General features: G+C 44.1%; 1 long non-coding RNA gene across 2 annotated transcripts in view; it reads right to left on the reverse strand.

Annotated features, from left to right (window-relative positions):
• Positions 1-16310, reverse strand: part of LOC122456427 — a 33706-nt gene that overhangs the window by 4570 nt on the left and 12826 nt on the right. Inside the window, exon 4 of one of the 2 annotated variants that reach the window (XR_006275351.1) lies at positions 1330-1748. The exons of the other annotated variant lie outside the window; for it this stretch is intronic. This is a non-coding gene — a long non-coding RNA (uncharacterized LOC122456427). The remainder of the gene's footprint in view (positions 1-1329; positions 1749-16310) is intronic. 2 annotated transcript variants of the gene reach the window in all.

Genomic DNA, 16310 nt, shown 5'->3' on the forward strand with positions numbered 1-16310 from the left:
ACCAAGGAACATACAAGTACAAGCAGATATTACGGTCGAGTGCATTGATTTTTGACTGTAATAGACAATATAGCTTTACAGTCGTGGAGCTTTAAAACTCCTCCTGTCCCTGCAGGAAGGGAGGGTTTCATATTACAGGAACTCTGTCAGTCAATGCAATTGACCCTACAGCCAAGGAAAATCCCTGTAGGCGCATCCTGAAGGTGAATTTTTAAGACTCCAAGCCAGTATATAAAAATTCAGAGCATGCTTTAGGGGCCAGGCAAGCTGCCAATGTGGCCCTCAGTGCTGTGAATTTGGGCACCTGAGTTGCAGTGGAATCTGAGACGTGTTGGAAATACAATGCATAAATTCAGAGCTTGGGTTTTCACATTTGTAACTTCCTTGAGCATTGTTGTCTCCATTTTAGTTGATAATACATTGGTTTCTTCTGCTCTAATTGCAGCAGTGGCTTATTTTGATTTTCACTTACAATGGCTGCCAAGTACCCTCCAATGCTTCTGCATGAAATCCTGTAAATACAGACAGTACACATTAATCTTCTGGACATGCAAGTCGAGTGTCAGACCAGGTACTCGCAAAAAGAAAAGGAGGACTTGTGGCATCTGAAAGACTAAGAAATTTATTTGAGCATAAGCTTTCATGAGCTACAGCTGAAGTGAGCTATAGCTCACAAAAGCTTATGCTCAAATAAATTTGTTAGTCTCTAAGGTGCCACAAGTCCTCCTTTTCTTTTTGTGAATACAGACTAACACGGCTGCTACTCTGAGACCAGGTACTGCATTTACTTGCTCTCTGATGTCAAACACTGGAGATCTCTCTTAATCCTTAACATTTTAATAATATAATATTTTATATTATACACACACACATACACAGAGACAGAGAGTTGTTTTTCTGCTCTTTATTAACTCCAAGTAAAGATCTTTCTGACATAAAGGAGTTAATTCAGAGTATTGAAAACCCTCACTTCAGTACAAAAATGTAAACAGATCTTTGCAACCAAGTGAGAGAACTTCAAGGCCCAGCACAATGGGGATGGTGGAGTTCACTGATAATTGAATATCAAGCCAAATGCAAAGCAGATTTTAGATATTGATAAAAGATTGGTGCAGGCCACAAGCAAGAGTAGGGTGGATCCCAAAAAAAGAACACAGACCAGCACCATAGCCCAATTCCAATGCAGCAACAATGTGGGGACAGTATCGTCCCCTTTCAACCAGCATATGGCTGCGGCAGACGCTGCTTCCTGTAGCTCCCATTGGCCAGGAACGGCGAACTGTGGCCACTGGGATAAGAAAATAATAGCAAGTGCTAAATACTACTCACCCATTCCTAATATTTGTTGCTCACAATCGGTGCGATCTTCTGGTATCAGAGACAATGTCCCACTGTGCATTGGAGAGAACTGGTTCATTGCTGTGACAACACAGGCCTAACCAGCCAATCAACATGGGGCTTTGGACTATCTGTGTCACCCAGATAGATTCTACTTGTTGCAACAGCTTGCAGTGTTACGTGGTACCATTGATGACTAGTGCGTGATCAAACATTGCAGGCTCAGTACAGCTGACACAGCCTGGTGGCTTCCTTCTGACATGCACAGCATTATGCTTATTTATTCTTGCCCTTTGTGTAATAGGAAATAATGGTTTCCAAAATCTGTCAGGTGTCAAACTACCCTGCAGTCTGTTCCTCATGGCATATAAAGAAAGGTAAAAGTACCATTTATCCATCTATCATTATACCTGCACAGAAGGAGAAAACAGTGAGATACCTTCACACAACTTTAGGAGAAAGGGTGGTAGGTAATTGGTTATGCTGTAATGGGCATGATGACATACTTGACTTCACCAAGACTGGTTAAAAAACTACTTCTACTGTCCCAATTAACACCAGAGTATTGCCTTGAATAATCTCAAAGTTTTTATTATTAATTATTATTATTAAAAGGTCTACTAAACTAATAAATTAAAAATAAAACACTTGGGAGGAAGGGGCTTGAAACTACAATTTGGATAAGGATCAGAACATCCCATACAGTTTGCAACTGTTTGGATCTTGATAGAAGGTGGTGGTTTACTTTCCGAACTAAAGCTGTACATATAAACAGATTTTTTAAATGTTTCATTTAACAAAATCAAGTGTTTTTCACTTAGACCTGGACCATTTTTTAAACATTTTTCAATTTTCTATATAAAATTAAAGGAAGTTTTTAAATGAAAAGTCATTTCAAACAAAAAAGAATCAAATTGTTTTGTCCCAAAATGTCAAACTGAAACGTTTCCGTTAATTCAGAAATGGTTTTGATTTGTTTTGCTACATGAACAATTCAGTGAAACCACAAGAACTCATAAAACTTTTTGATGTTTCCAAATTTTCATTTTTCTGCTGAAAAAATATTTCAGCCAAAAAATGTTGTACCGCTCTGTTCAGAACACCTCCTAGGTTCTATGTAAATGAATATGAACTTTAGAAAACAGAATGTGAATGAATATTGTCTGTTGCTTCATGCTATGAAATAATCGTAAATAAAACAGTTCCCCCGCACTGTCACTCACCAGGGGGCTGACATGTACATATGTACACATACACATACACACACACATACACACACTGGTGTTCCCGGACTGTCCTGCCTGTAGCTGAAGCTCAGCAAGATAAATGCTCTCCTCTCAGAGATGAGATACCTATCCCACAAATCACCGCTCTCTTCCCTCTGCACCTTCCCTTCCCTCTAACCCTCCTCCATTACTCATCCACTGGAAGAAAATGCAAAGAGTAATAATAATGAGACAAGTACAAATAGCCAGATGGTGATATGGATGGCGTGTTCCACTAAATAAAGGGCCGTTACCATACCAACAAGCGGGCAGGGTGCTGATCTAACAGAGCTCACAGGCGCTCAGGCAGTGGCACATCATCCGTTATCCAACAACTTGGTCTGGCCTCTCGGAGACACGAGACGCTGCCCATGTCCAGGTGCCCCATCAGTTTAAGTCGAGGGGAACTATTGTTTCCTATTATGGAGAATTGGGAAAGCCTTTGTAGTAACAGCAAATTAGGCAGAAGTTCAGCGCTGCGCAGGGCGGGGGGGGGGGGAGGATTAAGCATCTTGGGCTCTTCCCAGGCAGTTAGCAAACATTAATGCCAATGCCCTGTTAAATCGGAGGGCTGACAAGGCAGGAGTTGGCCGGGGCTCAGGTGGTTAACCACAGGCTCAGCCTGCTGGGTTGGATTGCTGAAGTCTATTGTGCATAATGGAGGGGGAATGCAAATGTAACCCACGCTTACTCAGTGTGGTGCTCTGTCCCCTTCTAGTGGCTGGGCCACGCGAGACATTTGAGTATGCTACAGTCTTGGAGCTAACAGATTGAAGTCGCTTAGCTCAGGCAATAGAAGCTCATCCTTCTAGATCCAGAGATCCTGGACTGATTCTCATGACCAGTGACACACCCAGGGGCTTTGTGTTAAACAAGCCTTGGCCACCTTGCCGTTGGCACCCCCAGCAGAATTCTGGATGGCTTAGGGGTTTTCTGCACTTGGTTTCTGCACTGGTGAAATCCCTGAGGATTCCTGCACTGCACCAGTGTAGCTTACCCCAGTTGGAACTTCCCACGAACAACTGCTGAAACCCAATCAAGAGAAGCCCGTGGCCAAAATTCCACCCAAGTTCTGGGGTGTGCAGCTGGAGGGGTAGATCTGCCCCTGCTTTGGAAAGTCCAGCATAGTCTAAAAATGTGGGGGCGGAAGGAGCCCAGTCTCTGAGTGCTGATGTCTCTGCACTTCAAGGATACTCACTGTGCTGTGGCCTCAGCAATGCTACCTGGGAACACGATGCAGCTGAAGTAACAGTGCCATGGCAAGTCTTTGGAACCCTTATGACTGGGCTGCCCACCCTCTGCCCAATGCATAGCCTTGGTCTTCCCAACATGACATTCTCCCCACTCCCTGCCAGGCTCATATACATCCCTGGCCTCCCCCACTGCCCCCAGTATTACCACTCAGTCCCCTGCATGCCACTCCATCCCTTCTCACACCCTGACCAGCTCCTCCCCTGCCATCAATGCTACTCAGTTACAGCCTTGCTCTCCCCACCACCTGCCTCTCTGCTGCCCAGCCAGTGGCCAGATTTCTATAGATAACCCCATCAAAAGGAAACGGATATTCCCTTTAGCTATGACAGATGAGTTCCAGTTTCATGTTCTGGATGTTTACTTGTGTATTTAAGATAATTAAATATTAAACAATGTACTCTGCATCTCAGATAACTAAGCTATTAAGTTAATAGCAAATTAAGAGACAGATTAATTACTACACTTGCTGACATGCACTGCTCTGGTGGCGATGCAAAGCAGCTGTAAACTCCGATTCACTGACCAATGTGGCCAGGCAGGTTCATGCTATTCCTTTAAAGATGATGCTAAGGGTGATCTGGGAACTAGATCAGCAACTTTTCCTTGTGTATTTAGTTAACTGGTGGAATTGTAAGACCTCTAGATGATGTCATAGGGACAAGCCACCATTACTTCAGTAAAGGAGAATTGTGTCTCTTGAGATGGTTAGTACAGACCCTTTGGGACCCCAAAGGGGCCTGTGTGGTCTTTGTTCCCCCGTACCTTACTTCTCCTAACAAAATGCAATGCTCAAGATTGAAGACTTGTGATTTTTGGGTGCCCAACTTCACACATCTCGAAAAAGGCCTGATTAACAGAATGTGCTGAGCCCCTACCCTCTGAAAATCGGGCCCCTTCAAGATGTTTCAAGTCAGGTAACGAAAAATGGAAACCCCTGAGATCACTTTTGAAAAATCTCACTCCCAATCAGATATTAACCAACAAGTCTGGACAAACAAGCTTGCCTTAGAAGCATAGGTGGAAGAAGGGAGGACAGCTGCAACTAACCTACAACACAGGCAGCCTGCTACTGATTTGCAATGAACATTGATCCACTTCTAGGAACGTTTTTCCAAAAAGCTATTTAACTGATTTGTGGCAAAATTTGAGTAAATAGCTCAACGAGCTGGAGATCCTAGAGAAAGATTATGTTGTCTTGGCTGTCTTAAAATAAAGGGTTCTCTCCCCCACTCCTCCTTCCCCACTTTAAAGCATCTGAATCTAAATACTATGCAGACCTTATACTGAATACAGAAGTGTTCCTTTCCTTGTGGACTTTTCTCTGGCACCCCTCACCATAGTATCTGAATGGTTCCCTTTTGCAAATCAGGCCCCAAGCTGTTTCATGCAAGTTCGGCATCCAGAAAACAAGGCACATAGTGGCCACCTGTGAAAATTTTGGTTTAAGTTGTTTGCCCGGCATCATATAGGAATCCTTTGGGAGATGCAAAGATAGAACCCAGTTTTCTAGGGAGACATTCAACATCCTTAACCATGGCACCTTCCTTTCTCTTCCTACAGTGCCCTGCTTCATTCATTAGATACCTTCCAACCCCTGCAACAACTGAACAAGGGGTTGTACATGATGTCGTTTTCAGTACTCAAGTGCACACACCCCTCTAGTGGGTAAATCCAAAATTGTAGCATCTTGCACTGCACAGGGAACTGTATAATCCTATAAGTGCACAGGAGCTGTATGTGTGAATGGAGCATGCTCAGTGCCATTGAAATCTTCAGAGAATAATGCTGCTAACCTCTAATGAGCATGTGCTAAGTGCTATTTTTGGAGGCTTGTAATTTGGCCAAATGTAGGCACATTTTCACAGCAACAGCAAGAGACACATCTCTGACTGCAGGACAACCTCTCCCTGCCAAATGTTGAGTCCCCACTCCAGGGAATGGAGGCACTAAAGCTTTTAAATTAAACTGTTGTAAGAATTTAACATGCACAAGGTATATTTTTCCTGATTCTAGAAAACAGCTGAGCAGGATTTTTCTGAAAGTTGTTTTTTTTTCCAAATGTATCAGCCAGATGCAAACCCCCAGCATGGAAAATTTCAGCCTGGAGGTTAAAGTTTGGCAAACTTGTAGGTAACAGAAAATAATCTTAAAATGAGAATTGTCAGACAATCCCCTAACTATAGGCATGGTTACCAGTGCTGCCTCTAGTCCTGAGTGTGTCCACATAACAGCAGCCGGAAGAAAAGCAGCTGAATAATTGAGACAGGTAGAGAGATTCCCATGTGAAGAGACTAGAGTACTTATTTTAAAAAAATCTAAACAAAAGATTTTGTTTGGGGTTGAATGGAACATTTTATTCAACTCAAATCTAAATTTTTTCTTTAATTTTTTGGAACTTCCAGCAAACTGAAACAAGTCACTTATTCACACAGCTCTAGTAGACATGGCCTTGTTTACATGCAATTGTTTCTTATTACCCCAATTTAATTTGACAATTGGGAGAAAAGCTCTGAGGATTTGGTACCCCTCCCCCTTTAATTAGGGACAGAGACCTCTCAATACATATCTGAGTCAGCCAAGGTGTCCTCCAGAGGGAGATTAGATACTCTTAAATTTTCTAAAACCAAGAAAGCAGGAGGAAAACCCATCCAAGTCTCTTTATATGCATCAGAAAATGGACGCTGGGATAGGTTCTCCCCAGGGTGCCACTTGGAACTGGGGTACCACTGAGCCCGCCTGACTTACCAACCTGGGCTCCCTTTCACACTGTGGTGCAGTGATAAGTTGCCAAGCTCTCCAAGCTTGCGCTTTCACCAGCATACACACAGATAGAGACACACCCAGCTGCAGCTATATGCACAGATGCTGAGATCAGCTCTGCATGGGAAGGCTCAGCCAACGATTGCCCAGTATTCAAGTGCACACACCCCTCTAGAGGGTAAACCCAAAATTGTAGCATCTTGCACTGCAAAGGGAACTGTACAGTGTAAGCCCATAAAATTTGCCCCCTCCCTCAATGTGGAGAGAGATATACAACAGCTTCTGCCCCATGTTATAATTTCCACACACCGGTTTCAGACAAAACAAAAACAAGGTTATTAATTACAAAAGATAGATTTTAAGTGATTATAAGTGATAGCAAACAGATCAAAGCAGATTACCTTTGTAAATAAACAAAACCGTAAACTAGATAGATATGAATTAGCAAACTCTCACCCTGAGTGATAAATCCGCTGGCAGATTTTTAAGGCACAAGTTGCCTTGGCTTTCCCAGGTTTTCATATACAGGATAAAAATCCCTGTAGCCTGGAGCCATTACTTCCCACAGTTCAGTCCTTGGCCCTCGGTGTGTTGTTGTAGGGAGACTGAGGTTCCATCATGATGTTGTTTTACCCCTTTTATACCTTCTTCCCACTTGCTGGAAAGCTCTTTTGCTGTGAACTGGGTGAGACAGTTGCATTGTGTAGTGCTATCTCTGAGAGGTTTCAATTGCAGACAGTTCCTGGGGTAATCATTGTGCTTGTGTGCATTTCCTCAATAAGCCATTAACATTGTTTGGCCTTTTTACTGTTGTACCTGAAAGGCTGCTTGTGGATGTTTTCAACCTCACAACATGTTTCAGTAATACATACATAGCCGAACTTCACAACGTTACATATGACAGTAGCACATACTATCCAATTAGTTATTAATGTCTAGCAGATCAAGATTTTTAGAATGATACCTCACAAGGCATATTTTGTACAAAACATATCCTAATTACATGACAGTGGTGAATATTGGGGTGCCAGTGTGTCACAGACCCGTCCCGTTTCATTTTGCACCTTTCACTACAGAGCCATTTTCCATACCTGATTCTACCTTACCCTCACTGGCTCCCAGCACATCCCTACTCCCTCTTCAGCCTACCTCTTTTCTCTACCTGTTCCTCCTTAAGAAAAATCAATGTCAGAGCCAAATGGATGCTAGTTCAGATGGACACATGGGGCTTTGCAAGGAAAAAAAAGATTGCTCCAGGGCCGCTACATAAATTGCAAGTAGCATTCAGATGCCAGACCCAGGCTTCAAAGATCCAAAGAAGTATTCTCCCAGCACAGAGCTGCCAAAAGTACCCTATGCAGGCTTCCAGGCAAGCCCCAGAACAGGGGATGGTAAGGGACATGTTGAAAAGGAGTAATTTCACATGATGCTATGGGATATTCCGGGCTGCTCTAGACATTCCAGCATCCAATATGCAGCCATCAGGACATTGTCATAAATTAGAGCAGCCCCAAGGCTTCTCTAACTTATACGGGGGCTATTCAGGTCCCTAAAAAGCCTAGAAACCCAAGAATGCTAAGGTGGCTTACAGCCACTTCTGTCCCATCCATCCCCTTCTGTGCTGCAGCTTCTATAGGTATTCCTAATTGCTGCTTAATTAGTCTCTTCAAAGACAGCCCTATCAAAAAGATAATGGAAGGAATGAATTGGGTCACTTTCTAGAATCATCTGAGCAAAGTTCACTAAATCAATTCCCCGCCATTTCAGGGAGCTCAGGCCCTGGTGCACCTCGGTCCTTCCTGTTTTCTGCCTGTGGCACATAGCAGTTTGTCTTCAATCTAATTCTGGTTGTTGCACTTGTGGCTGTGATACACAGGAAGCTGTATGATCTTATGGTCCTTTCTGGCCTTAAACGCTATGACTCTAGATCCAGTCATCCAAGGACACTTACAAGAGATTTGTACCGACGTTAGCTGATTCATTGGCCCCATTGGAAGTTGTACCCATTTTCTATGGCAGACCTATCATTACACACACGATCACTATCACAAGCAGAGCTGGATAGTCTTAAGAAGATTGTAAGAAGAAATGGTTTGAGAAATTTAAATAAATCTTTCAATCACCATAAGATTAGTTACTCTTAGGAAACTAAAAATATGCCCAACTACTTACATGACAACTCATAATTGAATGACAAGCCCACTAACCAAGGGCCTGATTCAAAGCCCATTGATCCCAACCTTTAAGGTAGTCATCACCTAATGCTCTCCAAAGTTAGCCTCTGTGTGGGTCATGCTCCCATTCTTAGAGAGGGGTAAAAATGGGAGGAAGGGTTTTAGCTTTACAAAGTCAAGTGTGGCCTGGAACTCCCAAAAGGAGTTGCAGGCACTCATAAAGGTGCTTCACTCTCCCAGTTCCTCAGGTTGGGAAAGTGAGACAGAGGTGTAGTGACAAACCCAAAATCCAAGGGCATGGCCTTCAGGAAAAGAACCTTGAGCGCAAGACAGGAAGTCCCCAGACTAGTCCCATTAGACAACATAGAATGGCTCTGTCCAGGACACTTGTCTAAAAGTTATCCTTACTGGGCTGGTACAAGTGAGCTGTGACTGTTAGTCTACCCTGAGTTTCCATGACAACCATAGGGCTCCTGTCTGTGGGTATGTCCCCTGCTGTGTATGGGACACCAGCCTAACCATTTCCATGTGAAAGCCCCAATGTCCACGCCACAACTTGGGTGTGTTTGACCAACACCGTTGTTAAATGGGCAAGAGTAATTAGGATGGGGGGACTTCAATCAGAGAGGCTCCGTAAACAAAATTGGACAAAATGGCTTAGCTCTGCTCAGACAGGTGCTTCTTTGCAGGAGAAGCTGGCACAGTGCCTGACTCTAGACATTGCTATTAGCTCCTCTGTTTCACAAACATCAGATCCACCCAATTTGCAGAGAGTTTTATTAACATATTGAAATCTGGGGGAGGAGGATTAAATCCACTGACTAAGCCTCTCCACCAGGCTCTGTTTCTTCCCTTTGCACTTAACAAGACGAACAAGGTGGTTAACAAGAACTTTCACAAGCTAAGCTTTTTCTATGCTTTTATTTTTTTATTTTATTTTTATGATCTTCACAAGCCAACTCATCTGCTCTGATGGGCTCCTTGCTGATACGTCTCACTTTATTAGTGAGTTTGGCCTTGAGCATCTCAGCTCTTTGATCAATACTGCGGGGGTCAGTGATATTTTCTCACTTTTAGTGTCTGGCTGCCTTTAACTTTGTCACCTGATGAACAGCGCTACCCCTGGAATGCTTATCTTGTATCGATTTTCTCTGGGCTCCAACTGCGTTTCCAGCTGTCCCACCATTTCCTCCCCTGTCACTGGATGCCCATTTAATGTTAACTTATCCCTTTCTCTCGGGTGCCTCGTTCTTACAGGGATTTTCCCCCACACACACACAATAGCAGATTGTCAGAAAAACAATTTCCTTTTTTCGCCTGACTCATTGTTATCCTTCAGCCCGTTTATTCTTTGTCATCTGGGCTCCTGCTTTCTCCCCTACCCCACCCCCGCACGCTTGAAATGGGGAGACTGGTAGGCTGAAACCTTTGTTAGAAATTCATCCAGCCATTCCCCCACATAACTCTAATCCTCAGTTCTCCATGCTGGGGTGCAAAACCTTCTGCCACCACAGAACCCTACTCTGAAGGACTCCGTTCTTCACATTTGTCCCTTAGATCTCTCTGCCGTACATTCAGACTTCCCCCCACCATCCACATGATCCAGCAGCTCCTTCAGACTCTACAGTAATGGCTCACAATGCCGCAGTTAGCGCAAGAGTCACTGTTCAGGACCCTTCCTTCAAAAAATGGTAGTGTTTACAATGGCCACATTTTTGCTCTAAGCACCCACACAAATATTGCCTCACTGACACCAGGAGTAAACCAGGGGTGCTGAACTCTTCTACTGTGTTAGGCTACGGGCTTGCCATAATACCATGAACTACCCCACTTACAACAGAGTCCAAAAGTCACTCAGCCTGCTGGCGCCTGCTCATTCCTAAAGAGCGAATGCAAAAGGGCTGGGGTTTCTGTAACACTATCAGCCGTGCAGAACACAATGCCATCCACAGCCTCAGAAACAACTCTGACATCATAATCAAAAAGGCTGACAAAGGAGGTGCCGTCGTCATCATGAATAGGTCAGAATATGAACAAGAGGCTACTAGGCAGCTTTCCAACACCACTTTCTACAAGCCATTACCCTCTGATCCCACTGAGGTTACCAAAAGAAACTACACCATTTGCTCAAGAAACTCCCTGAAAAAGCACAAGAATAAATCCACACAGACACACCCATGGAACCCCGAACGGGGGTATTCTATCTGCTATCCAAGATCCATAAACCTGGAAATCCTGGATGCCCCATCATCTCAGGCATTGGCACCCTGACAGCAGGATTGTCTGGCTATGTAGACTCCCTCCTCAGGCCCTACGCTACCAGCACTCCCAGCTATCTTCGAGACACCACTGACTTCCTGAGGAAACTACAATCCATCAGTGATCTTCCTAAAAACACCATCCTAGCCACTATGAATGTAGAAGCCCTCTACACCAACATTCCACACAAAGATGGACTACAAGCCGTCAGGAACAGTATCCCCAATAATGTCACGGCAAACCTGGTGGCTGAACTTTGTGACTTTATACCGTCCTATACCGGAAACCTACTGACCGCTATTCCTACCTACATGCCTCTAGCTTTCATCCAGATCACACCACACGATCCATTGTCTACAGCCAAGCTCTATGATATAACCGCATTTGCTCCAACCCCTCAGACAGAGACAAACACCTTCAAGATCTCTATCATGCATTCTTACAACTACAATACCCACCTGCTGAAGTGAAGAAACAGATTGACAGAGCCAGAAAAGCACTCAGAAGTCACCTACTACAGGACAGATCCAACAAAGAAAATAACAGAACGCCACTAGCCGTCACCTTCAGCCCCCAACTAAAACCTCTCCAACGCATCATCAAGGATCTACAACCTATCCTGAAGGATGACCCATTACTCTCACAGATCTTGGGAGACAGACCAGTCCTTGCTTACAGACAGCCCCCCAACCTGAAGCAAATACTCACCAGCAACCACACATCACACAACAGAACCACTAACCCAGGAACCTATCCTTGCCACAAAGCCCGTTGCCAACTCTGTCCACATATCTATTCAGGGGACACCATCATAGGGTCTAATCACATCAGCCACACTATCAGAGGCTCATTCACCTGCGCATCTACCAATGTGATATATGCCATCATGTGCCAGCAATGCCCCTCTGCCATGTACATTGGTCAAACTGGACAGTCTCTACATAAAAGAATAAATGGACACAAATCAGACGTCAAGCATTATAACATTCAAAAAACCAGTCAGAGAACACTTCAATCTCTCCGGTCACTCGATTACAGACCTGAGAGTGGCTATTCTTCAACAAAAAAACTTCAAAAACAGACTCCAAGGAAAGACTGCTGAATTGGAATTAATTTGCAAACTGGATACAATTAACTTAGGCTTGAATAGAGACTGGGAGTGGATGGGTCATTACACAAAGTAAAACTATTTCCCCATGTTATTTCTCCCACCCCCCCACCCCCGTCTGTTCCTCAGACGTTCTTGTTAACTGCTGGAAATGGCCCACCTTGATTATCACCACAAAAGGTTTTCCTCCTCCTCCCCCCTTTCTGCTGGTAATAGTTCATCTTAAGTGATCGCTCTCCTTACAGCGTGTATGATAAAACCCATTGTTTCATGTTCTCTGTGTGTGTATATAAATCTCCCCACTGTATTTTCCACTGAATGAATCTGATGAAGTGAGCTGTAGCTCACGAAAGCTTATGCTCTAATAAATTTGTTAGTCTCTAAGGTGCCACAAGTACTCCTTTTCTTTTTGAGAATACAGACTAGCACGGCTGTTACTCTGAAAACTATCAGTGAAGAACTACCTCTGGGAGTGCCGGGAGAGATTATCATGGACAGGATTTGCCCTGTTATATGCTCTATTGTGAGAAAAACCACATGATTCAGATGCTTCTGGGTTCCTCATTACCTAGAATTAATATGCTAAGATTTGCTATTAATTTCGGTGTAATGGTAACAGCTGGGTCAGGCCAAGTAGTGACTATAGAACCCATCACCCCCAGCTGGATGCCAGCCCAGGTTTGTAGTAAGCACAAGCTGTTAGGTGTAAGCTCTTTGCGGCAGGGACTGCCTGTTGCCATACATTACACCACTGCCATGTAAATGTCAAATGTAAATGATAGAAATCCCTCTTGGGGGAATCTGTGACAAATGGACTGATAGTTTCAATCTTGGAAATATCCTGTCTCAAGCAGACACCTTTGTTAGCAGTCTCAGCAGAGACTAAACACCAAATGGGCCTGCAGACTGAACTGCCATCTCATGCCTAGAGATTGTGCCTTTTTATGATGATGATGAATTATTATTATTATTTTTATTGTAGTAGCACCTAAGAGACCCACTCGTGGACCAGCACCCCACTGTGCCAGGTGCTGTACAAACCCAGAACAAAAGACGTCCCTGCAGCCAAAGAGTTTACAATTCCTTATAAGACAAGAGACAACAGTTGGGGAAAACAACGAGACAGAACTGGTCAGCATGGCAGACAGTGATCTCCGCACACCAGCGGCCTAACCCTTGTTATGTTTTTTTGTAGGCATCGCAGCAAAAGAGAGTTTTGAAGGAGGAGGATGAAGGAGATTTGTGGATGTTTATGAGAAAGCACGAAGGTGCTTGTTCGAAAATTTAATAATGGAGGCAGGCATCAAGGGCCCATCAGAGGTGGGAGTCAATCTTTTGATACTGAATGTGAGAAGGTAGGATGGGGATAGGCCACAAATGTCCTTGAAAGCGAAGACAAGCAGCTTATCTTTAACGCGATAGAGAAGGGGGAGCCAGTGGAGGGATGCAAAAAGAGGGGCAAGGTGGCCAGAGTGACAGAATAGGAGAATGATCTTTGCAGTAGCAGCATTCCGTACAGATCTGAGCAGGACAAGGTGGCATTTGTCAAGGCCAGAGAGAGAGATGTTGCAATAATTGAGACTTGAGAGGATGAGAGTTGACTCTCTTGGTCAGGGTTCACTCTGCACCACATTGCTGTGGTAGGGCATGGGAGAAGCTTGCACTTCCATTGCTAGTGTTGTACCACAAAATGACTTGATTCACAAGGACTGTAACTTACACTAGCACTAAAACCACATACTCAAAAAAAAGATCCACTAATGTCATTTGACACATTGATCTGTCTAGTACTAGCAGAGGTGCCCAGTTGCAGATACTGCATAGGATTAAACATCATCTAGCTAATTAATCAAAGATGAACAGTGGGGGAATTACCTTCCTAGCCAAGAGGGGAATTCTTACATTCACCTTTCTCCTGCAACATTATTTGCAACATTATATGCAAAATAAAGCGCACTTCAAGTTCCATGAAAAATATTGAACCTCCTGGCAAATTGTTCCCAAGCTCCTCTCTCTACTTTAAAGTAATCTAAGCTTAAACCAACTATGAAGGATCTCCTGGGAAACTCACAAAGCACAGATCTTCCCACAGGACTTTCCAAGCCCCAATCTGTTTAAATCGCACTGTATATTGTCCTGAGACAGTTGGAGCATGGCAGAACTTTTACCTATCACGCTACATCATCAATTTTAAATAGTTGGTTCTAAAACTAATAAGGTGCTGGCCCATGGAGAATCAAATCAATATTTCTCATGAAATATGTCTGGCTGAGAAATATCCCAGGGCACGAATGTCACCGCCCACAAATGCTCCTGCTTCCCAGAACTTCGGGATCTTTAATTGCAGATTCTTCTCCCCGCATTTGGCACCTGCAGAAAGAGTCTCACACATCCTTCATTTAGACGAGTTTTGTTATTAGAAAAAAACAACACCCACATTAAATGCACCTCTATTCATGTGAATTTCCAAAGCAGTGGTGGGCAATCTGTGGCCCATCAGGGTAATCTGCTGGCAGGCTGCAATACAGTGTTTACATTAACCATCTGCAGGCACGGCTGCCCACAGGAAGTGGCACTGGCTGCAGGGACATGCTGGCCACCGCGTCCCGCAGCTCCCATTGGCTGGGAATGGCAAACCGAGGCCACTGGGAGCTGCGGGCGGCCGGGTCTGCGGACGGTCAATGTAAACACTGTCTCGTGGCCCATCAGTAGATTACCCTGATGGGCCACATGCAGCCCACGGGCCACAGGTTGCCCACCATTGCCATATAGGATGGATTACCTATCTAGCATGTTAGTGGTAGTAGCAAGCATTACAATCACTAGCAAACATTTCCTGGATCAGTCCCTGTATTTGTTAGCAAAGACTTGATACACAGCACTGTAGGAAAATCCCATTAAACTTACAAACCACAACCTATTTCTTAACAAGCCTGTTCCTTTAGGTAAGGCAGGTCTGAGATGCTGCTTGGAAATACCTTGTGTCTTGGCAAAAAGAAAAGGAGTACTTGTGGCACCTTAGAGACTAACAAATTTATTAGAGCATAAGCTTTCATGAGCTACAGCTCACTTCATCGGATGCCTTTTTTTTTTTTTTTTTTTTTTTTAACATGAAACAATGGGTTTATCATACACACTGTAAGGAGAGTGATCACTTAAGATAAGCCATCACCAACAGCAGGGGGGGGAAGGAGGAAAACCTTTCATGGTGACAAGCAGGTAGGCTAATTCCAGCAGTTAACAAGAATATCAGAGGAACAGTGGGGGGTGGGGTGGGAGGGAGAAATACCATGGGGAAATAGTTTTACTTTGTGTAATGACTCATCCATTCCCAGTCTCTATTCAAGCCTAAGTTAATTGTATCCAGTTTGCAAATTAATTCCAATTCAGCAGTCTCTCGTTGGAGTCTGTTTTTGAAGCTTTTTTGTTGAAGTATAGCCACTCTTAGGTCTGTGATCGAGTGACCAGAGAGATTGAAGTGTTCTCCAACTGGTTTTTGAATGTTATAATTCTTGACGTCTGATTTGTGTCCATTCATTCTTTTACGTAGAGACTGTCCAGTTTGGCCAATGTACATGGCAGAGGGGCATTGCTGGCACATGATGGCATATATCACATTGGTAGATGCGCAGGTGAACGAGCCTCTGATAGTGTGGCTGATGTGATTAGGCCCTATGATGGTATCCCCGAATAGATATGTGGACAGAGTTGGCAACGGGCTTTGTTGCAAGGATAGGTTCCTGGGTTAGTGGTTCTGTTGTGTGGTGTGTGGTTGCTGGTGAGTATTTGCTTCAGATTGGGGGGCTGTCTGTAAGCAAGGACTGGTCTGTCTCCCAAGATCTGAGAGAGCGATGGCTCGTCCTTCAGGATAGGTTGTAGATCCTTGATGATGCGTTGGAGAGGTTTTAGTTGGGGGCTGAAGGTGATGGCTAGTGGCGTTCTGTTGTTTTCTTTGTTGGGCCTGTCCTGTAGTAGGTGACTTCTGGGTACTCTTCTGGCTCTGTCAATCTGTTTCTTCACTTCAGCAGGTGGGTATTGTAGTAGCTTATGCTCTAATAAATTTGTTAGTCTCTAAGGTGCCACAAGTACTCCTTTTCTTTTTGCGAATACAGACTAACACGGCTGCTACTCTGAAACTTGTGTCTTGGGGCT

Source organism: Dermochelys coriacea, chromosome 13 (genome assembly GCF_009764565.3).
Source record: "Dermochelys coriacea isolate rDerCor1 chromosome 13, rDerCor1.pri.v4, whole genome shotgun sequence".
NCBI classification, from domain to species: Eukaryota; Metazoa; Chordata; order Testudines; family Dermochelyidae; genus Dermochelys; species Dermochelys coriacea.